Source organism: Mauremys mutica, chromosome 1 (genome assembly GCF_020497125.1).
Source record: "Mauremys mutica isolate MM-2020 ecotype Southern chromosome 1, ASM2049712v1, whole genome shotgun sequence".
NCBI lineage: Eukaryota > Metazoa > Chordata > Testudines > Geoemydidae > Mauremys > Mauremys mutica.
The window spans coordinates 161,829,760-161,853,571 of NC_059072.1; the positions used below are offsets into that span (position 1 = coordinate 161,829,760).

At 45.5% G+C, this 23,812-nt stretch overlaps 1 protein-coding gene across 19 annotated transcripts in view; it reads left to right on the forward strand.

Annotated features, from left to right (window-relative positions):
• The window catches only part of ZBTB20 (zinc finger and BTB domain containing 20), a 666,697-nt gene that overhangs the window by 578,987 nt on the left and 63,898 nt on the right, over nt 1–23,812 (forward strand). The gene's annotated exons all lie outside the window — the stretch shown is intronic.

The following is a 23,812-nucleotide window of genomic DNA, read 5'->3' on the forward strand; positions in this document are numbered from 1 at the left end:
ACCTCCCGCAGGCGTGCCGCCGAAAGCTGCCTGCCTGCCGCCCTCACAGCAACCAGCAGGCCGCCCCCTGTGGCTTGCCGCCCCAGGCACGCACTTGGCACGCTAGTGCCTGGAGCCGCCCCTGATCGTAGTTAAACCTGAGGAAAGGTTACATCTATAGGGTCAGATTCACAGCCTGTTGCAGCTGCACATCCTGGCTGGATTCCCCAGCTACTCATCCTGAGCATAGAAAAACCACTTCGGGGCAGGCCACATAGTGTTCATGTTGCTGGACATGCCTTCCCTTTGCCAGAGGTAGACACAGAATCAATGAGGAAATAGCATTGGAGTGGGTTGCATGATGCCTCCCAAACATCCATGCAGGTAGCAGTCAAGAAGGCTGAACAGAGCCACATAGCCCCAACAGTAGTCTCCAGTCTGACATCTTTGAAGTGGGCATGGATTCCCTCTGCCAAGCTGGTTACAGGACCATCTGGGTATCATGTGCCCTCTAGAGGATTTGTTACATATGAAATATTTGAATCATAGAAGAGTTTTTTGTGAGTTTTTGCTGATAAATTTCTTTCTTTCTTTCTTGCAAGAGAGGCCACAGTCCTTATGTGTTTATCATAGTAATAAGGGAACAGCTGGAAAGTTAATCAGATGGGCACAAGTCTGATAGTCCATACCAGTGGAATCTGGGTAGCGCACTCTTCATGATCATTGCAGATCTGGCCTGTATTTAGGTTTCTCCTCTGTGCAGGCACAAACCCAATTAGAAAACCTGTGATTTCTCTTCAGTGTACCAGGCTGACAGCCTGGGAAAAGGAAGTGAGGAGGATGCAGGGAGTCATTGGGCTAACAGTGATCGGCAGACACACTCAAAATGTCTGTCCAATCAAGGAAGGCGTATTGGGCACAGAGGTCTCACCTCACTGTACAACCTGTAGCATCTTGGCACATGCAGATGCTGTGCTTGCTGTCAATCAATCTCTGACAGCCAACATTGCCTCTACAAATACTTAATTCCCCCCTGTGCTTGGTGTGAACTGAGGAGATTAGGAAATAAGAGTTAACTAAAGGTGTGGGAGCAAGGTTGAGAGAGTTTATCATAATAAATGCAAGCTAAAGGTAAACATAAAAATTATGACCCAGCACTTAGATGCTACCCTGATGGATGACATTGACAAACCTGGGAGACATGGACAGAACAGCAAGAAAATAAATTTAGATGAGAGGATATTATCATAAAGTAAGTAAATCTGAGTACAGAACATAAGTGGAATGTTAAAGAAGGACACAAGATAAATAAGGGATAGCCAAAAGGAAAGAAAAAGAAAAGGGAAAATGAGATGAAGCAGCCAGGTACAATTTATAATGCATCCATTCATAAGAATACCTACTCTAAAGGATATGAGGGTGATTTTCAAAACTGCCTATGTGAAATAGGTGCACAAATCTCATTGAAATTAAATGGGACTGGTGCTCCTAACTGCTTTTGAAAATCCCACCCTATATTCTTAACAGCAGACATTAACGCTAATGAGTGTTGCCTGACTAAAAGCCTACAAATCAAGGTTAAAATAGACCCCTGGCACTTCATTCAATGCGAATGCATATATTGTATAATGTGTGTGTCTGAAGAGTGGTATTTTTCTGGGTTATGAGTGCTGCTGGTAACAGTGCCAACTGTTAAGGTTGCCCATCATAAGACCGCATTTTCAGTTGCTTATAATTTTGTCAAATTTTAAACATTTGGGTTGAAATTTTCTATACTGCATATATGATTCAGACCAATTTGTTCTGGAAAATTTCAGCCAAAGTTGTGGAGCCATATCCAGAAATGAGGCTAGGAAAAAAATAAGGTGTTTTGCCCATGTTAAAATATTCTGGTGACTGTTTCTTTGAGAAGCTGTACCACCCTCATGCTTCGAAGTAGGGACTTGAAATTTGGTAGTGGGCTGGCCTTCCTTTTTGCATCCTGATGAAAATCTATACAAATTTGGCCAAGTTATAAGCCTCTGAAAAATCACTGTTGCCTATGCTCCATAGAGATATGTTAGCCTCGATCTCTGAAGATTCTGTCCGCACTGAGCATGCTGCAACTGGGAGTTGAGCAGGATTTTCCCTGCAGTCGCAGTTCTGGGCAGCTGCAGACTGCTGGATCTGCGTTTGGGTACCAGAACTGAGAGCAGAAAGAGTCTGTTTCTCCTGTGCTCTCAGTGCCTGACCCCTCCTGCCCCACTGACAATTTGTGGGCCTATCTCTAAAAAAGTGGCAAAGAACATAATGGGCCTGATTCTTAACTGCCTTGCACCTTGTGGAGTTACTATCACTAGTGCAAAGTGGGTGTATGATGCTACCAAACCAGAAATCAGTATGCCCAACACTGGTGGGAATATTTTCCACTCATTTTGCGCGGGTGTAAAGGAGCAAGGCAGTGGAAAATCAGTATGTTTTCTAAATTTGCTGGAAACCAAAATCTCATTGGGACTAAGGCCACGTAGGCCAAAATTTAAACCAAAGCAAAACTTAATGACTATTATAGGAGGTTTATTGTGTACAACCTGGTGAGATGCTCACTTAACTGTAACTGAGCTGCTAAAACAAAATCTATGTTTACCTACTGCTGCCCAGAAGATTTGAAATCAAACAGATCTGTTAGCAGCAATGCAAGAGTTGCTGTGTTCATGCTTTGGGCTTAATAGCATACCTCCTGATCCGCCCTGGAATATTGTTCTGAGAGGTGAGAAGGAGGTGAAAATATACTCTGCCTGGGCAGAAAATGTCTTTGGACCATGAAAAGCCCTCTGGATGGGAAAAGGTGCATCAGAAGAGTGTCAAAAGGAGAATTGCCAGCAGGGTCAATAGAAAACCATGGGCAAAATCTGCCAGATTTAATGGAACATGAATTCAACATGCCAGGCTTTAAAACTGTGCTTTTCTTTAGCTAGTTTTTCAAGGATATTAGAGAAGAATGTAAATCAGGGCATGCCTGACCAACCCAGGACTTTAGGTGATGATTAATTTAAAAATGAAAAAAAAAGATGTTTGGCATATTTTAAAAAAGTCTTTGGTAAAAATTAACCCTTTACGTCAACGTTAAACTAGTCCTTTTCCGGAGCCAGGCGCCACCTTTCATATGGTGCATGGGGCTTCCATTAGCTTCAGTAGGATCACTTTGTGCAAATCCACAGCGCAGAATTTGGCCCCAGATGTTTCATAATTAAGTTCCAGTGGCTCACGCTGTAAGTTTGTGTGTTGGATAACTCGCTTAAGGCTGTTATCATTTAAATAGCCACAACTGGGGCTTTCATGTTAATGCGCCATTAATCCTTCCACTCTGGTAGCTGGGTTTTCCTGCTCTAGCATCTGTTGCTAACAGCAGTAGATGCACCCAAATTACTGGTGCACAGGAGGTCAAATGCAGGGAAGAGATGGTGCAGATCTTTGCTGGAGTTATTTTTGTAGCTGCCCCACTGTGGTTGTAGGATAGGCTTGTATTGCATTGTTTCTGTCTAATGAGGCTTCTTTGTGTAAGATTGTCAACCAAGTCTGATAGTATCATGGGTGTCATAATAAAATGTCCTAACTTTGCATTTGGATCTGACTACTCCTGAGGGAATTCTGCGCCAAAAAATTAAAAATTCCGTGCCAAAAAAAATTCTGCATATTTTGTCAATACTTAAACGTGGAGGTTCCAGCATGGCAGTGGGGAGCACAGGCTACTGGCTGCAAGGTGGTGGGAGTTCATTGTGCAGCACCTCCTTGGAACACGGACTTGGCAGTGAGGCTGCACCCAACCCTGACAAAGCGCAAGGGCCAGGCCTGCCCCAGAAACATTCCAGGGCCCTGCCCCTCTGTGCCAGGTTCACTAAGATAGTAAGCCCTGGCCCCTGATCCAGGTGTGGGGCAAGCAGGCTCAGGATCCAAGTGTGGAGGGGTTTAATGTGGGGGGATCCAGGTGTGTGGGTTGAGAGGGTTCTGTGTGGGGCAATCTGGGTGCGGACAGCTCAATGGGTTTGGGGAGAGGAGGGATCTGGATGCACAGGGGCTCACTGGGGGGGTTCCAGGTGCAGGGGGAATGGAACTCTGTGGGAAGGTCCAGGTGAAAATGGTTGGGGCTTGGCAGGGAGGATCTACGGGTGGAGGGCCTCAGCAGGGGTGTCCGGGTGCTGGGAGAGTGGGGCTTGGTGGAGTGGGGGTCTGGGTACAGCTGGTTGGGGCTCCATGGGGTGGGGGTCTTGGTGCAGGGGACTCATCAGGGTATTCCTGGTGGGGATTTGAGTGTGTTGGGGGCTCAGCAGAGGGTGGTCTGGGGGCAGGGGTGGGGGATCCGGATGCAGGCAGGGAGGGGCTTGGTGGGAGGGTAGAGGAGTAGGGCTCAGTGCAGGAGGTTGGGTGCAAGGGGACTCTGGATGCAGTGGATGAGGTTCAGCGGGGTGGGGGGTTCGAGTGCAGGGGATCGGTGGTTGTGTTCTGGGTGAAGGGGGTGAGATTTGACAGGGGGTCTGGGTCTAGGGCTGGTCTGGAGGCATGGGGCTTTGGCGGACAGGGGAGCAGCGCCCTTTACAGTGACTCCTCCCCCTGTGGCTGAGGAGCAATGGGGGCAGGAAGCAGGGGGCTGGAGTACAGCTTCCTACAGTTGGGGAGGTTTTTGGTGGTGGCCTTGGCCCTGGCTGCTCCTTGCAGGAGAAGAACAAGTCCCGTCCTTCCCCAGCCAAGCCAAGACTAACAGCTGAGCCCAGCACAGGGTAGGATCCACCAGCAGGAGCATCCCTAGCCCTGCTCCTACCTGCATGAGCCCTGCCCCCCATGGTGATTTACCTTTCCATCGGCTGCTCCGGTCACCCAAAGCCATGCCACCGCACTGCTGGGGATGGGTGCATGACCACTCTTGCAGCTTGCCTTTGATTCTCCATCATTTTCTGCAGGGAAGCAAAGAAATCTGTGGAGGACATGAATTCTGAGCATGCACAGTGGTGCAGAATTCCCCCAGGAGTAGGATCTTCAAGATCCCAATTTTTGCTTCAGGAGGTGTTGGATCAGACATCAGATTGGAGGTTAGGTGTGTTAATACCTATATTGTGGGACTAAGTCCTTAATGGGGAGTCCAAATACCAGGTTTGGATGTCCAGTTGAGTAACCATATTTGAAAATTAGGACCTGCATGAGTCTGACTGACCTTTATTACTTAGGTTTGCAAGAACTTGGAGTTCTTGTGCAAACTTGATTCCTTCTGCATATGTGTGCTTTTTTCCACCTGTATTTGGCAAGGAGATTACAACTGGATCTTTCTGGATGTGGGCCTTGCCATGGGTTATCTGTGCCATCCTCACCATCAGATGGAATTATTCCAATCTGCTCTACATGGGACTACATTTGAAGGGCACTTGAAAACTTCAGCTGGTGCACAGCCCAGCTTACTTCTTTTCTTACATAACAATGTTTCCAATATGAAGCATGTCATGCCAGTGCTCCAGAGATTGCACTGGCTTCCAGGTGATTCCCAAGTGTAAATCTTGATCTTGCTTTTTGACCTAGTAAGGGCCTTTATGGCTTGGGTCCTACCCATTTAGCAATGGCTTCTCTCCTTGTGCTTTTACTTAACAAATGACTGGGATGCTTGACCTGTCATTCCCTTGCAGTGTTCAGTGTCTCACTGGTGGATGATCAGCTCTGACATTCATTTTCCTCTCTTGGTCTGGGAGAGCAAAAGTTTGTTGACTTTCAATAGAAAGGCCTTTCTATTTTCCCAGGCTTTTTCTGAGAGGCTGAATTGAGGGGAGGATGAGTGAATAGAGGGAGGGAGGGATTTGGTTTCTGTGGCCTGGGAACATTTTAATGGCAATAGTGGGCAAATTCAGACTCTTCTTTGTATATGAGTTTTAGGTTTAATTTATATATGTGCCTAGTGTTTTTGGGTAGACTCATTTTTATAAACCTTAGCAAATAAAACTGAAAAACATTTTATGGTTTAGGGAGTTGTAAATACTGTCAAAGTGATAAAAATTACATTATTTCCAAACAGTTACAGTCACTAGTGAGTTTTGTAATTCTCTGCTTGAGTGTTTAGAAAAGCTATCAGCTGTCAGTCACAACAGCAGTGGCCTAGAGCAAGGATTGCAGGGATGGGCAGGCTGAACAGAACCCTGGCATAAGAAAAATATCCCCATATATATATATATAGAGAGAGACTTGTGGATTTAACTTTTTTAATTAGTTTGCACATGTGGAGAGAGGGCTGTGATTAAACATTGCATTTCTCAAATACCTACTTAAATAGTATCTTAGCTAGAATAACTGCCAGAAATGCCTCGTCTGTTGGCTATGCAGAAGGTTTTTTATGGTGTTGCTTAGGTTTTTGAGCACAGTGCCTGCAGAAGATATGGTAAGCAATGAAGTATCACATGTAGCTTCTAAATATGAAGATCAAGGTACCAACATGCGTAATCAGTTGGAAAGCACATGCAGAGGCAATCGGCCTTGTTTGACACAGAATCAAGCCCACTTTGTTGTAATACCTCACAGTATCATGTGCCTGCATGTGCCTAGTATTTTCTCAGGCTCAGCAGGGATTCCCTCCAATTCTTTTAATGAGAGCTACAAGTGTCCCTACTGTATATCTGGACAGGTACATGGGGTTAGTTGGCAGGGGACAGCAGAAAGCTACAAAGCTGTTCAGAACATGGACCACAAGGGAGCATTCCTGCACACAGGTCTAGCATCACATGCAAGTAACATTACTACTGCACATCGCTTTAATTCTCTAATGATGTATTATATGCTGGACCATAATCCTGTAGGTGGAGTTGAGGGAAGGAACCCTCTGGAGCTAGTACATGAGCCCAAAAAAAGAGATCTGCGCTAGTTTAGGTCACAATTAAAATTGAGTTTGGTGGTATCTCAGCCTAATCCCTGTTGGGCTTTCTGTTCACATCATAAAACCATCCCATGGTTGGCAGGCCCTGCTCAAGAGGTCTAGGACTGGAACTGCAGAGAATGCTAAGGGATAGGAAGGAAGTGCACTGGCAGAGCTGTGGCGGAGGGCCAGAACAGAAGTAGACAGGGAAGCTGCAGGTTGCTGACCTATAGTGGTAGTACTGGGTGGAGAGCACAGGGCTGTAATAGCAGGCCAGTGGCAGGTGCATTGGCAGAGTTCTGTGAGAGACCCTGACAAAGTGCTTGAGCTCAACATGCCTAGCATTAGCCAGCGTTTTTAGCATTTCACTTTCATGAGAGCTAAGATTTCCCAGATTCTCTCCTCCTCCACCAAAATAATAAGGTATTGGAATCTGCAGAAGCTAAACTGTGAGCATTCTGTGGAGCGCTTCCTATGTAGGCCAAAAAAAGAGGCTTCAGTTCCTGGGTTCATCACTTCATTCTCTTGCCCAGAGAGAAGTTTTTACCCTAAAAGTTAATTAAAAGAAATATACGGTAAAAAGAAAAGCAAATGTCATTCAGATAACATGCTGATACGCCTATTTTTCCATCTGATGATAGGGCCAAATGCAGTGAAAAGCCAGTATCCTGCTGAGCCTGTGATTTCAAACTTTCAGCAAAGAAAAGTTTATTTCCCTTCCTCCACCCCACCTGAATTCCTTACTGTCCAGTTAGGTAGGGAAGTTCAGAACTAGTTGCACTGCAGGTTGAAATCACACAGGATCTGGTTTGGTTTATCTTTGTGCAGTAACTTGTACATCATTTTGCTGGTGGTTATCCTGCCTCCATTCCCTGATTCTAGAGTGCTTATGAATGGGAACTGAAAGTAGCATTTCATCTCATCGCTTTCATATGTCTGCCCTCCCTCCACTCCCCCACCCGAACGGCATTATGATTTTTCTCTCTGTATGTGCGTGCAGCACTGCGTGGCATTTTAGTGCTCAGTTAGGGAAAGAGTTGCTTTTTCCCTTCACAAGCCTAAATATAACGTTCAGAGCTAGAGAAGCATTACTGATGTAGATTGAGCCCCTCTATTGTGACAGCCTGCTCCTGCTCCTCTTGATGTCACTGGGAGTTTTGACTTCAATGGAGCAAGATCTAGCCCTTTCTTTGCAGGGCCAGGTTTGCAGAGTTTTAAATCTCTGTTGATTGTAATAACACAAGTGATCCCCTCAGTGGGCCACCTAGCCCCGATTCAGAAGGTCATTTGCCCCCTGTGGAGTCACTTACCCCCACTCATAGTTACATTTGATCCTTGTTCCATAGGTGTATCTCTCCATTCACCTCAGCCGTTACCCTGCTCGACTGGTCAGTCTCTCCTCACTGTATCACCTGAGTTTAAAAAGGCCATTTCAGCTGTCTCTTTACAGTGCCATCTGGGACTAATTTAATGGAGTATCCACTGGGCATTAATTTAGTCTCCTTCTAACTATTCATCATTTTGTCTGCTGAAGTTTGTTTCACGTGTTTCCATATTATTAAAACAGAAGGGTTGTTTTTTGTTTTGTTTGGGTTTTTTTGGCCAGAAAAAACTCTTGTACCTTAGAGTCATGGAACTGGAAAAACTGTCAATATCAAATCCTTCCTAGCACATCTCCCAAGATCCAGTGCAGGATTGTTCTCTGCATCACATCTCTAGTGCTTTTTCCAGTCTAGTTTTAAAGTTCCAGGCAAGGGGGGCTTCTGTCTCTTTCCTTAAGAAGCTATTCCACAGCCTAATATATTTTCCTGTCAGCCTAAATTTTCCAACTCTTAATCTTATGTCTATACCTTTTGTACTGTTCTGTGTAACTCCTCTCCTTTTTTGGTATTTTTACACCTTTCAACTGCATACTGTTATCTGTTATCGTGTCTCTCCCCTCTCTTAATCATCGTCACTTAGCCAGTCTATACAGATTGAGCTATTAATGTTAGCTAATAAGTCAGTCCTTCCAGCACCTGGATCATTTATGTGGCTTTTCTCTGAACTCTCCAATCACTCTGATGAGGAAGTGCCCAGAAATGAATGTAGCATTCCAGGTGATGTCACCTCTGAGTCATATAGAGACTGTATTACTGTACCTCACTGCCTTTGTGATGTGATTGCTCAATTTTTTAATGATGCAAATTTTTCTTGACTTTTTCCTCTCGGTGTTTGGTTTGGACTATGGCCACCTTCTGGGGTGCTTATAAAAGATTCTTTGGCAACCTCCATGCTGTTTCTATGGATCTGAACTTAATTTTTCATTCAGGCCACTTCTGAGTGAAACTCTCTTGTTTAAATTCCACTTCCTTACGTTTCTCACTGAACTTTTGATATGACACCCCCTCCCCCCGGTGTGGCTGTTGTTATGGTCACTGTTATTTAATGGCTCAGATACACTTATGTCCTGAACCAACTCCCATGGACTGGGTTTTACACCATTTTTCCCCATGTATATCAAAAACTTGCATTCAGCTAGCCATACAATCCCACTAAAGTCAAGCAAGTGCAGCTGTTTGTAATGTAGGGATAAGTGTGATATCTCGCACATCCAGGGTAGTGGCCCCTCAGGAGAGTAACTTTAAAACAACATGGGATCTGTAGCAAAATGTGAACTCCAGACTTCTTCCCCATCCTGAACTTCTAGAGGAAGTGAACCCAGATGGCTGACCTCTACCTATATAAACAATGGATGGAATCAAAACCCCATATCCATATATATATATATGAACTTTGAAGATGTTTGGATTCAGATACAAGGTGGCCACATTTCTAATTGCACAGAACTGAACACCCCCTACCCCACCCCTTACCCGAGGCCCCACCCCTGCCCTGTCCCATCTCTGAGTCCACACCCCTGCTCACTCCATGCCTCCTCCCTCCATCTCTCACTCTTCACCACCCTCCCTCACTTTCATCGGGCTGGGGCAGGGCGTTGGGGTGTGGGAGTGGGTGATGTCTCCAGGCCCCAGATGTGGCCAGAAATGAGGGGTTCAGGGTGAAGGAGGGGGCTCTGGGCTGGGGCACGGGCTTGGGGTGTAGGAGGGGGTGAAGGTTTTGGCTGGGGGCGTGGCCTATGGGGTGGGGCTGTAGATGATGATGCAGAAGGGGCTCCAGGCTGGGTCCGAGGGGTTTGAAGTGCAGGAGGGAGCTCAGGGCTGGGGCAGGGGATTGTGGTGCAGGAGGGGGTGTGGGCTCTGGGGTGGGGCTGGGGATGTGGGGTTTGGAGTGCAGGAGGGGGCTCAGGGCTGGGGCAGGGGATTGTGGTGCAGGAGGGGGTGTGGGCTCTGGGGTGGGGCTGGGGATGAGGGGTTTGGAGTGCAGGAGGGGGCTCAGGGCTGGGGCAGGGGATGAGGTGAGGGCTCTGGGAGGGAGTTAGGATGCAGGAGGAGGTTCCAACCTTGGGCAGGGGTTGGGGTGTGAGAGGGGATTCACGGTGTGGGCTCCGGAAGGGTGGTGCTTACCTCAGGCAGCTCCCAGAAGCAGCCGGCGTGTCCAACTCCTAGGCGGAGCGGCCAGGGGGCTCTGTGTGCTGCCTACGCTTGCAGGCACCACCCCCACAGCTCCCACTCACCGCGGTTCCCGGCCAATGGGAGCTGGGCAGCCCCTGCGCCTAGGAGCCAGACATATCAGCCGCCTCCGGGAGCCGCACACAGTCAGGGCAGGCAGGGAGCCTGTCTTAGCCCTGCTGTGCCATCGACCGGACTTTTAGTGCTGACAGGAGCTGACAGGGTCCCTTTTCCACCGGGCATTCGAAAACCAAACACCTGGCAACCCTATTCAGATACCAGTTTTGCTTTAGCCCCTGCTATCATAATTGAAATTGGTTTAAAACAAGCCAACAAATAACACAAGCAAAGCTTCTCAAAACATGAAGCATGAAGAGCAGAACCTTTTATAAAGTCCACGACGGCTACCACCATGCAAATCCAATATGCCTGTTCAGCAGTTAGTTACTACACTGACAGGCTCTATAGAAATACTAGATTGACAGATTAGTTTCTGTGGGCTTGATTGTTGTCTGCCTTACATCTTCTGTTGTTATTTAGACCTATGCAAGGTGGGGTGGAAAATCCCCGTATCCTAGTGCACTCTATCCATATCTCTATTTATCTCTGTCTCTCTAACCTAATTTATGTATTTACTCTGTCTAGGTTTTTGTACCACACCCATCACTGTAATATGAGAATCTTCCAAAAAGATGACATCCAGTCAGAAGGTGGTCTGATTTCCTTGCCTATTTCCCAAGAGGCAATTAATATTATGGATTCTGATTTGTGGTGGATTTGGGGGTGGGGGGTGTTTAGCATCTCACTCATCTCCTCCTTCCTTCTCTGACCTCTCTAAATTCCACCAGTTTTCTCGACATTGATGTATGTCACTATAGTATTATCCTGATTTTTCCAGATGGGAAAACTGAGGAGAAGGACAGGGGCCATGCAATGCCTGAGCGGCAGAGCTGGGAACAGAATGCACATCTCCTGACTCCCTGTCCTGTACTTTAACCACTAGATCATAGTTCCCTTTGATTGATGAACATTCTATTGGGTGATGATGAAAACAATGTAAGACTCATTTTTTATTTTAAAAACAGATTTTTTGATTATTTCTTTTTGATCTTCTGTTCTTTAAACCTTTTTTTTTCTACCAGTTCTCCTTCATAGCTGCTATTTACTGGCAGCCATGTATTTTCTATCAAACCGGTAGAACTTTAAGACATACCTAAACTATTTCACAGTAGATAAATCAAAATTGATTGGGTCTTTTTGAGGTGGAAAAAAAGGATGTTGTGCATAGCTCTTTTAATGTAAGCAAATCAAACTGTGCTGCTCTGCATTTTCACCTTTAGCTTCCTTTGCTTAGTACATTCTGATTGATGAATCTGTTTTCTTGTTTATCCTTTTCTTTTTTATGCTTATCCACTTGTAATAAAATACCCAGCTATCTTCAGTGTTGTATTTTCATACACTAGTCAGAAATCTTATTGTCGCTCTATAGCCAACTGAAAATCCTTTTTCTTTTTTTCCTCTCGGGAGATTTGTGTGGCAGCTCAATCCTGCTGCAGACTATAACCTTTGCCTACTTTTTCGTTACTCACACCATGAAGTCATAGCTGTCTGTGATATCACAGTGGGCTACTATGGGAAATCTTGTGATGTCTGAAGGAGAGGATTATAACTAGGTTAACAAAGCAGTGGCAGGACCGGAGTGATAAAGGTGTTTATCATACCATAAAGCATCTCAGTAATTAAAAGTGTAAGGAAAGACATTTCCTGTTTTTGAAGGGAGAGCTGGAATTTCAGTTGTTTTTTTTAAATGTATCATTGATTAAGAAAGTTCATATGTATAAAGCAAGCAGAACTGAAACCACACTTTTTTTTTTCACACAAACAAAAAGGAGTGTGGGGGGAAATGTGCAGGCAGCCTTGGTCTATAACATTGATTTGTAACCAACAAAGGAAACGTCTACTTATGAGACACAAATCAATGTAACCAGACTGTGAAAGTGCAAACAGAGATGTGAGAAAATTATTTGATCATTAGTCTTCCTTGGGAAAAAACAGAGGGCCAAATTCTGTCCGTATTTACATGGATGCAACTGCCACTGAAATCAACAGGAGATGTACCCTTGTAAGTGGGAGGAGAATTTAGCCTAGAATCTTTCTGATGAGTGATGGTTAAATATTAGAGTCGGGGGGAAAGGGTGTTTGTGCTCCAGGGCCACCAGAGAAGGCAGGGGAGAAGGGTGGATGCCGTCCAGACTTTGTTGTAAATGAAGTGGCAAGTTCAGAAGCTATATTAATATTCCCCTCCTACAGAGGTGAGCTACATGAGTTGCATACCTAGTTGATTTCAGGTGAAATCTCAAAACAGTTTACACAAACCTGAGCCCTTGCTGCTGTAAGATGAGCCATTTCTTTAGAAGTAACCCAGTGCTGCAGTTTCTAGCAAGCAGGGTCATCCTCTAGGAAAACCCAGTATTACCAAACCAGGCAGTCGCTTATCCTAGAAAATCTGGAGGTCCAAGTCCAACTGGACTTCTGACAGTTACAGACATTGGATTGGAGAATCAGTTTCCCCTGATCCTCATAAGTTCCTTATGCCTAAGGGTGTGGCTTCGCCAGTGCTTTTTGTACCTATGTAGTTACACCAATGTACCAGCATCAGTGCAAAAATCCCCAGTGTAGACCAACCTTGAGCACATCACCCAGCAATTCCAGTGAGGAAAGTCTTACTGATTTTAACCTCAAAAGTTGCCCCAGAGAAGATGCAGACTCCATTCCTTCAGTAGCATGTTCTGCTTCATTCTAGCCTTCTATCCGCCTTCACCTATAGCGCTTCGCTGTGCTTACACTGGTAATGGGCGTTCTCCATACTCCTCAGTTTGATTTCATTAGTTCAGTTACTTGAAAGAACTGGAGAGGGACGCACACATAGCCTGATTCCTCTAACACTTTGGCTATGTCTACACTGTGCTTTTGTTGTTAAAACTTTTGTCACTCAGGGGGGTGAAATAAACACACTCTGACCGACAGACGTTTTAACAACAAAAAGCGCCAGTGTGGACAGTGCTTTGTCGGCAGGAGACGCTCTCCCACCGACAAAGCTACCGCCCTTCGTTGGGGATGGTTTTATTTTGTTAGCAGTAGAACGGCTAAACTGTATACCAGGGGTAGGCAACCCCTGCTGTATACCTTACAGCACCATGGCTGTAGCGGCAGGGTAGACATAGTCTTATACCAGCTTAGATAGATGGACAATATTGCTATGATTTATGGCAGCTCATTTCTGTGGATTTACTCTTGATGTATACCTTGCAAGGGGCAAATCTGGCCCACAGTCTCTCAGAAGATAGAGCCAGCCCAAGCAAGTGATATATCTTTGAAGGAGTTGTTTTTTGGTTAAAATCCATTTTTAAACTAAAATGGGTTAAATTAGCTTTTTTTAAAAACCAAACAACCCAAAGCTGACATCCATTTCAGTTAAACTCCCCTTCAAAGCACTGGATGCAACAAGTCATATTGTTTTAATTTGCAACAACAACAAAGTGGGACCCCTCGCTATTCTGGCTTCTAGAATGGATTTGGGGGTTTTGAGATGGAAACAAAGCTTGCCGCCTAACCTCACACACAGAGAGTATTTACCCCTGGGTATGCGCTGTGTCCTAATCTTTTACATTAAGTCGCTCTCTGTCAGGGATTGCTGTTATATAATACATGTTGTCATCTGGAGTGAGGCACAGTTGCGCATATTTAGCTGGTTTACTTTGTAATGCGTCATTACAAGTGACCGAAAACATGGTACAGGAAGTTGTTTGTGTGCTTTTTTTCATTGCTTATGCAACTCCCAAACGGAAAATGTTCTTGAGACCAGATGGTAAAGAACTGTCTATGGCTAGTTCCATTTTCCAGATGCATTGGTGTTTCATGTCTACTTGAAGCCAGTTCAGATGGCTTTGTAAACTTGAGTCTAACTTTTGTTTAACCCTTCACTATGCTGCTCATGACAATTTTCCGCACTAACTTCAATCCAAAGAAAAATTGTCAAGATGCACTAGAGACTGTGTGCCAAGCTATCTAGGAGGAGAATGTGACCTGGACATCATGCTATGATCAGCAATTAAGAGATTAACTCTGTTATTCCTAAATTAGTGTTATAGATTCAGAAATTCATGTCCAAGTTCCGGCTTCAATAAGATTCTTTCCTGCAACTTTCTCTCTAACTTTCACACAGTAGCACAGTGACCAAGACCTGAATGTGTTACTGCCTGACTTGGGGTCACTAGCCAGTGAAGGAAAGTTACTTTCAGTCCCTGCAGAAAAGCCACACTCCTTGCCTCAGGGCAATAACACAGTCCTGTGACCATATCTGCATAATACAAGTCATCTGCAGTTACAGCCCAGCATGATTTGGGAGAATTTTTACTTGCTTGGCTCCTTGGAGTTTTTACAGTGAAGCCTGGTACAGCAAGGCACTATTTGTATTCATTTTATTTTTTACTACAAATGAAGTTACTGGCCCAAATTTTTATCTCAGTTACACCCATCCAAGCCTATTAACAAGGTTGCATGGTTGTAGCTGATGGCAGAATTTGGTTGGCCATTTCTGCATGAAAGTGAGTCTGTCATTGCTGATTAGCTTCCATCGGTCTTCACCACATCTCCACCTTTTAAGGGAAGGCTGCTCTGTAGTTTTTTAAGAGGTGAAATAAACCACCTTTCTTTTCTGAGTGAATCCTGAAGTAGCACTAGGTTCCATCCTGAATGCTCCTCACAGATCCATATCTGTCCAGAAGCCGACATTGTCCACACCCTTCCTGGACTACAAAGTTTAGCGAGCCACTTTAGTGGTGTTTTGCTAGGCCCAAATCCTGGCTTCTTTTCACTGGTGTATAGGATATGTAGATATCTAGTTTGGAAATGGATCTGCAGCTTAGAGAAGCGGAGAACAGGCTTCAAAGAGTTTTCACAGAAAGTGTCTCTGAACTGCTTGCATACTGCAGGGCTGCCTTCTGCTGGTGTACCATCCATGGTAGCATGAAGGAATGAGGACAGGGGCAAGGACATGGCCGGAAGATCCATGGTTAAACAGAGATGTGAGAGGGGCAGTGTGTGTTAGAGAGAAGGGGAAATAGCTGTTGAGGCTACTGCAGACCAAGAGCTGAAGTAGCAGCCTAAGAGAGAAGATTCCATCCCCCTTCCCCCCCTCCCTACTCCCCTCCCCACAACTTTAGCAGAGTATCAGAGGGGTAGCCGTGTTAGTCTGGTTCTGTAGAAGCAGCAAAGAATCCTGTGGTATTCACCCACGAAAGCTCATGCTGCAAAACGTCTGTTAGTCTATAAGGTGCCACAGGATTCTTTGCTAACTTTAGCAGAGAAACGTATACATTTACTTCAGCTTTGTATAGGGAGGAAGGATTTAGTCGTCCCTAGGAACAGTGACTTCATTCCTTTAGTAGCTGTAGTATGCATCAGTGCTACCGAAAACATGCAGTGGGCTCTAAAGATTGTGCAGGTGCGCACACACACATGCACAGAGCAACTAGCCTGGTTTTGGCTGGCTCTGCAGAACCAGTGCACAGCCAAAGACTGAAAGAGAAAAACCTGCTCCTCTTTCCTTCACCTCCCCTGGTGCTAATGTGCTTGAGCAAACACTTGACTCAGTGGCATTGCTAGATATTGTAGCATTGCCTGACAATGCTAGCATGATGGTTTTGCCTGCAATTCTAAGCGGCTTTTTTCATGTGCCTTCAGACCTTTGTTAAAACCCTTTAGTCTGAAATTTCTTGTTTCAGACCAGCAAGGATCTTTGGATACACAAAACATTTGGTCTCCTTTTTGTCATCAAGTGAAAAATAAAGGTATTTGTTGCATAAAATATTTCTAAGAGATACTGGTCTAGTGGAATTTTTTGAACCATATCTGAATTTCAGACATCTCAACGTAAGTTTGGGTTCAGGCCCATCTCTAATTTCAGATGCTTTTGATAACTTAGAACCACTTTGTTTTCATAATAATAATACTTGCTATATCATACATAATCCATAGGTCCCAAAGCAGGTAGGTAGCATTACCTCCAGAAAGAAGAAGTGCTTTTCCCATAGTCATACAGTGAGTCACGGTCATAACTTGGAATAGAACCAAAATCCCCTGATGTAGAAACATAGTCATGGCTGAGGAAAACATTAAGATGAGAAATAACAGTTGTAATCAACCATTTTCCACTAGGCCCTCAATCAAGTTGACCACTTACTGTATGCCCACAGTACGCAGCTAGGGCTGTCAACTCTGACTGAAGCTGTTCCAGGAGATTTTTTTTTCCAGCATGATATAATGTCATTTTCTTAAAATAGCCTATTAAAATCTCCTGGATTGCTTTCATTAGTCACCAGGAGATGGATGCCGATTCCGGGAGACTTCAGGCCAATCCTGGAGAGTTGGCAACCCTGTACACAGCAGGAATAAGTGTAAATTGAATGCCGAGATCTGAACAGCCCTGAGCTTTAGGAAAGTCCAGATCCAACTCCACTTCCAAAATTAGTTGCTCAAACCCATCTTAAATTTGTTACAATATAGCAGTTTGGGATGATCAGGATCTGAGTTTATTTTGGAAATGCAGGATAAACTAATGTCATATGTCACGGTGAAAACTGATAACTGCAGAGGTCAGGAGGAATTTGTTCTCTGTGAGCATCGTTATGCAATAAAAACATAAGAATGGCCATACTAGGTCAGCCCAGTGGTCCATCTAGGCCAGTATCCAGTCTTCTGACAGTGGCAAGTGCCAGATGCTACAAAGGGAATGAACAGAACAGGCCAATCATCAAGTGATCCATCCCCTATTGCCTGCTCCAGCATCAGGCAGCTAGAGGCCTAGGGACACCCAGAGTATGTGGCTGCATCCCTGACCAGCTTGGCTTGTGGTCATTAATGGACCTAACCTCCATGAAGTTATCTACTTCTTTTTTTAATCCAGTTATAGTTTTGGCCTTCAGAACATCCCCTGGCAATGAGAGTCACAGGCTGACTGTGCATTGTGTGAAGTACTTCCTTTGTTTGTTTTAAACCTGCTGCCTATTAATTTTATTGGGTGACCTCTGGTTCTTGTGTTATACGAAGGAGTAAATAACACTTCTTTATGCATTTTGTTTACATGATTTATGATTTTATCAACCTCTATCATATTTCTCCTCAGTCATCTCTTTTCTAAACTGAACAGTCCCAGTCTTTTTAATCTCTCCTTGTATGGAATCTATTGCATACTCCTAATCATTTGTGTTGCCGTTTTCTGTATTTTTTCCAATTCTAATGTGGTTTTTTTTTAGATGGGATGACCAAAATTGCACACAGTATTCAAAGTCTGGGCTGTTATTAATAAGCCATTATTGTTGTTATTACTGTGTATTATTTGTATTACTATAGTGCCTAGGAGCCCTGGTCACAGACCAAGACCCAGGGTGCTAGGTGCTGTACAAACACAGAATAGAAAGATAGACCCTGCCTCAATGAGCTTACAGTCTAAGCGCAGTATATTATGGCTGCGTTTATGGCTTCCTTTGAAATATCAGATATTTATCACTACCAGAGGCAGGATACTGGATTTGATGGACCCCATGGGGTGCTCCATTATGGCAAATCAGATGCTAAGTTTTGTCCCATTAAGGAAAAGTACAGATGGTACAATATCCTGCAGAACATAAAATGGCAATAGGGTTTTTTTAGTTTTAGTCTGAACGTTTATAATTTCTGTGATCTCATTCACACTAGATAATTGTCCACTGCCTTTCTGATAGCTACTTTTGAGTTACAATAATACTTTGAATGTCTGTCGACCCCTTACTCTGAAGATCTAAAGGTGCTGAACAAACATTAATTAATTTAGTCTCAGAGTACTCTAGGAATTAGGTTTGTCTTAATACCCCAATTTTACATGTGGGGAAACTGAGGCACAGAGCGACTAAGCAAATTAACCATGTGTCAGAAGCTGGGAAAGAACAGATGTGCCAAATCCCAAATCATGGGCTTTAACAAAAAGCCCATCCTACCTAGCTGTAAGTTTAGATTGCAGATCTTTTAATTCTCAAGCTAATGAAATTCACTTTTCATTAAAATCCCAAGGTACAAGGATCTGTCCTGACACACAGCAGGGATCTCTGTACACCTGATGTAGGCTGAAAGGAGGGTGGGTGAGAGGTGGCATTTCGTACAGTTGAACCCATACTTTCAAAGGGCAGATTTAAGTTTCTTATGTCATTTGGAGCTAGATCCAAAACTCAATATAGAAGTTTGTGGAAAGACTCTCAGTGACTTCAGTGGGCTTTGGATCAGGCTCTTGGTGAGGTTCTCCTATTCTGCTATTTTATGTGGGTGGGTGGAGGGTTTGGGGTGGTTCAGAAATAAGAGTGGTGTTGAAGACTTGTGAATTTCCTGAGTTTCTAGCATTTAGTTTTTTGAAATACCCCTGAAACATGCTATTAATATTGTTTCAAAGTGATGTATTCGCCATTTTAATTCACCTCCCCCGGAATGATACAGTAATGAATTATTTCAGAAGTTGCCTGCTGGGGTAGAGTAAAGAAGGACCACAGATGCAGAGACAGTCAGGCTTTCAGATCAGGATCCAAATGAACTTTGCAGCTCAAACTCGTCTCAAGCTCAGAGGCATTGGCTAGGTTTCTTGTTGCTCCCTCTGGGTGTTCTGTTTTTGCAGGAAGTGTTGCACATTCCTGAGGTGTTTAATATATGTGCTGCATTTTAAAACAATAGTCACCAGCTCCTGTAATTCAGAATTTTAAAAAATCACCTTTACTCCCTCCCTGTAGTGAGAGCACTGGGAGTGTGTGTGTGTGTGTGTGTCTGGTAGGTAGACAGATTCTCCACCTGGAAATGGTTTGCTATTATTAGACATTCAGTTACCAGGGGTTATGTAAGACAAGTGAAGCTCTGTTTTTTAACAGAGACATGATTCATGCTACTTGTAGTAACAGTAACCATCTCCAAACGAGACAGAAAGCAGACACAGACAAAAGGCTGGAGAAATCAATGCTGGCTGAGTACAGCCATTCTCCTGCTATCTTCCGCCTCTCAAACAGAGCACTTGGGTTATCAGGAGTGGAGATTGCTGCTAATTCTGGGTCTCTTGAAGTCTCCCAGATTCACTGAGTTTATGCATCTGTGTCAGTGGCATTGGCCTGGAGAGGCTGAGTCCAGGGCCACCCAGAGGATTCCGGGGGCCCGGGGTTATCGGCGGCGGGGGGCCCTTCCGTTCCGGGACCCGCCGCCGAAGTGCCCCGAAGACCCGCGACGGGGGCCCCCCGCCGCCGAATTACCGCCGAAGACCGAGCTGCACTCCGGCGGCGGGTCCCGCTCCGTCTTCGGCGGTAATTCGCCAGCGGGGGGTCCTTCCGCCCCGGAGCGGAAGGACCCCCCCCGCCGGTGAAGACCGGGAGCGAAGAAGCTCCTGCGCCCGGCCCCGCAAGAGTTTTCCGGGCCCCCTGGAGCGAGTGAGGGACCCCGCTCCAGGGGCCCCGAAAAACTCTCGTGGGGGCCCCTGTGGGGTTCGGGGCCTGGGGCAAATTGCCCCTCTTGCCCCACCCTCTGGGCGGCCCTGGCTGAGTCTGCAGGAGCTTTGACAATGGACCCTAGTCAGCACTCCTTACACCATTCCCAACAGTGTCTCCACTATGCTGGGTGAGACTGAAGTAGCTGTGAACACAACTAGCACTCCTACTCTATTTCTCAGTTACTTCTGCTGGGAAAGACGGGAACCAAGACAACTTTTGGCTTCTCTGTAGTTAACACTTCTACATCATTTTTATAGTCATGTGCCGGGAGAGTTAAGACCTGGAGTAGCTTTGAACTTCTCCCAACACTCTTCATTAGAGCAAATTGTGAAGTCTGATGGAACTAAAATAGCTGTGAGTTTCCTACAGTCAGCACTTCTGCATCATTCTCTATAGTGCCTCCTGCTGGGAGAGGCAGGGATCAAAGTAGCTGAGTGCTCCACCACAGCCCCACTCACCGACATCATTCTCTGCAGTGATTTCTGCTGGCACAGGGAAGGTATGAGCTTCCCTAACAGCCGATCCAGCACCATTCCCCTCAGAGCCTCTTGCTGATATGAGAATGGAGTATTTGTGAGCCCCACAAAACCAACACACTTACACCGTTTCCTACAATGCCACCTTCCTGGAAAGGCAAAGGATTGCAGTAGCTGTTACTCACCCAAAGCCAGTGTTCCTGCGCCACTCTCTGCAGTACCTGGAAGACTGCTGTAAATTTCAGCAAAAACGCATCTAAACCATTCTACGTAGTAACTTCTGCTGTCAAAGGAGAAGAAACTAAGGAGTTGGAAATGGTCTTTTTAGTACTCAGAAAACAGAACTCCTACATTAGCAGCACTTATCTAACAGGAGAGGCAACTGCCTTCAGTTTTTCTCAAAGCCTTTTGAAATAACTGGAGAAATATTCCTTAATATGCCCAGGAGAGAGCTAAATACTGAACTCCAATAAAGCCCAAGTGAATGAGACTGGCAAATACTGGAATAAGAACAATTAAAATAATATTTACTATTATTTAATTCTTACTAATGCACTATGCCATTTGCAACAGGGATCACTTTACCTGCTACTGGTATTCAGCAGTCATTCTGTCTGAGCCACACTATACACACTTTCAGGAGAGAAGTGAAAAGTGGCACATACAATTCATTACAAATGAGTCTGCACTCAAATTCTGAATCCAACCTTTCCTACCAGATGTACAGAGTGTTTGAAAGCCAGATCCTAACATGGCAGCTTGAGCTGTCATCTGTACATTGTAGACATACTTAAGGAATCCTGTGTTGAGACAGTTAATACGTTAACTTATTTAAAATATCAAATAATTATAATAAATATACATTACACCTCAGGACCTATTTCATTCAATGACTTGACATTTTAAATGATATATTTCACAAATGTGCATAACCATCAGTTTGGTCAAACAATGGTTTGGAATAAATTCACGTGTTCATCTAAAACTGTTTAGCTTAGTGTTTTGTCACTGAAGTGTGAAACAGGAAGTCTACGGTGGCTTTCTCCTTGTTTTTCAGGAAGCAATCTCTTTGATCAAATCTTCAAACTCCAAGACCACAGTCAGTTATCACTCAGTGGATAATGGAACCAAAGCTCAGAGTTTCCCTCTCTCACCATGGATCCCGTGTATTTTTCTTTAATCCTTTTCGACATAAATTAAATGAGCATTCAGTTGTGTAATTTGAGTCTGGAATCATTAAGTATACAGGAAGAGCCATATAAACATCTGGAAAAGTATGTTGCTGGTTCTTTTTACCTAGTCTTTTCACTGGGTTGTTTACTGATTCTATAACTGTTGACTTGCAAGAGAATTGGGATGCTATTGCTGATAACATCATGTGAAACTTAGCATTTTTAGCATGGTAAAAATCTCAGGAGCTGGGGATGAGACATTCTCAGTGAAGGATGTTTGGTTATGAACTCCTTACCCTACAAGCTCAGGGAGAGTTTATGTCTTGCCTCTCTTAGAGCACAATGCAACACACACATTTTCAAATGGGCCTGCTGTGACATTCCCCAGAGTACAATCTGGACTGTTGAATAGTTGTGTCCCCTCAATTCTTTAGCCTGGGGTGCCTTTTACACTGCTTTTCTGTATAAACAGCAACTTCTGGCCAGCAGATTATGAATTTTCAAATGATACATCACAAGGCATGCTTTGTACAAAATTTATCACAGTCTTGTAAAATTGGTGACCACAGGGCCGCCCGGGGGGGGGCAAAGGGGGCAATTTGCCCCGGGCCCCGGGCTCCGCAGGGGCCCCCAAGAGAACAGCTGAGGCTCCCGCCTCCGCCCCTCTCCTGGAGCCCTAGCACATCAAGCGCTGTCCTCAGACAGCGCAGCTGCATGTCTCCGCCGGGCCTCTGAGCCCCGCCCCGCTCAGAGCCGCATGGTGAGGGGGCGGGGCTGCGAGCTCCGGGCTGAGCTCAGCTCCCTCCGCTCGGCGTGGAGCTCGCAGCCCCACCCCCTCACCACGCGGCTCTGAGCGGGACGGAGCTCAGGCCCCGCCGGACACACGCTGCGGCTGTCGGGCGAGGCGCTGAGACTCCGGGTGAGGAGGGAGCCGGGGGTAAGAGGCTGGGGCCAGGGGGGTTGGCTAAGGGGCAGGGAGTCCTGGGGACAGTCAGGGCACAGGGAGGGGGCAGAGGTTGGGGGAGCGGTCAGGGGGCAGGGAATGGGGGGGTGGATAGGGTCAGGGCCGCCCAGAGGGGGCGGGGCAAGAGGGCGCAGGAGCTTCTTTGCTCCCGGTCTTCGCCGGCGGGGGGTCCTTCCGCCCCAGAGCGGAAGGACCCCCCAGTGGCGAATTACCGCCGAAGCGGGATCCGCCGCCGACATGCAGCCTGGTCTTCGGCAGTAATTCGGCGGCGGGGGGGCCCTTCCATTCCAGGACCGGCCGCCGAAGTGCCCCAAAGACCCGCGGCGGGGACACCCCTCCCCGCCGCCGAATTACCGCCGAAGACCGGACTGCACTTCGGCGGCGGGTCCCGCTTCGGCGGTAATTCGGCGGCGGGGGGCTCCCGCCGCGGGTCTTCGGGGCACTTCGGCGGCGGGTCCCAGAACGGAAGGGCCCCCCGCCGCCGAAGACCCCAGGCCCCCGGAATCCTCTGGGCTGCCCTGGGTGACCATAATAGGGCAGACCATCACATTTTCATATTTGCTAGCAAGTTTTCTTCTTCCTAAAAGACATTTCTCTCCAAATAAAGTCATCTGCTAAAATCTTGCTGAGAGAAGAAAATAATTCTACCAAGATGATGCTGAGATATTTTTAATTCTTGCATTTGTCAATTTTAATACATTTTGGTGATTGGTGTGTTAGAAATGGATGAGTAGATGAAAATACATGATGAATCCGGATTTTCTTTTGCTTCTTTTTGTTCTCTGCATATCTGTGACAAGTTGATTCATACCTGGTATAACTCCATTCACATCAGTGGAACTACACCGGAGATGATTGTGACTTGTATTGCATAGTTACTGCACATACCTACAGCATCTTTACTGTAAGGTGAACCACAGGAATGAATCAGTTAGCAGCGAGTTTCTTTTCATTAGCCAGGAAGGGATGAATCCAGGCTGATGGTTGCAAATAACCATGAAAGAGTGAGAACCAAGGATCTTGTGGCCACCAAAAAGACCAAACCGTACTACATTAAGTGTTGTACACTTCTGACCATTCTCTCCAGGATAGTTGCCAGGAGATGCATTATTTATTGTTACATGATACAGTCAATGTACATAGACAGGTGAGAATCGATTGTCAGTTTGCAACCCTCTTATCTATGAGAAATGGAGATCTTTTCCTCTTTGAGGAATTCTTCCATTTATTGACACCTGTGGAACGAAAAGCTTG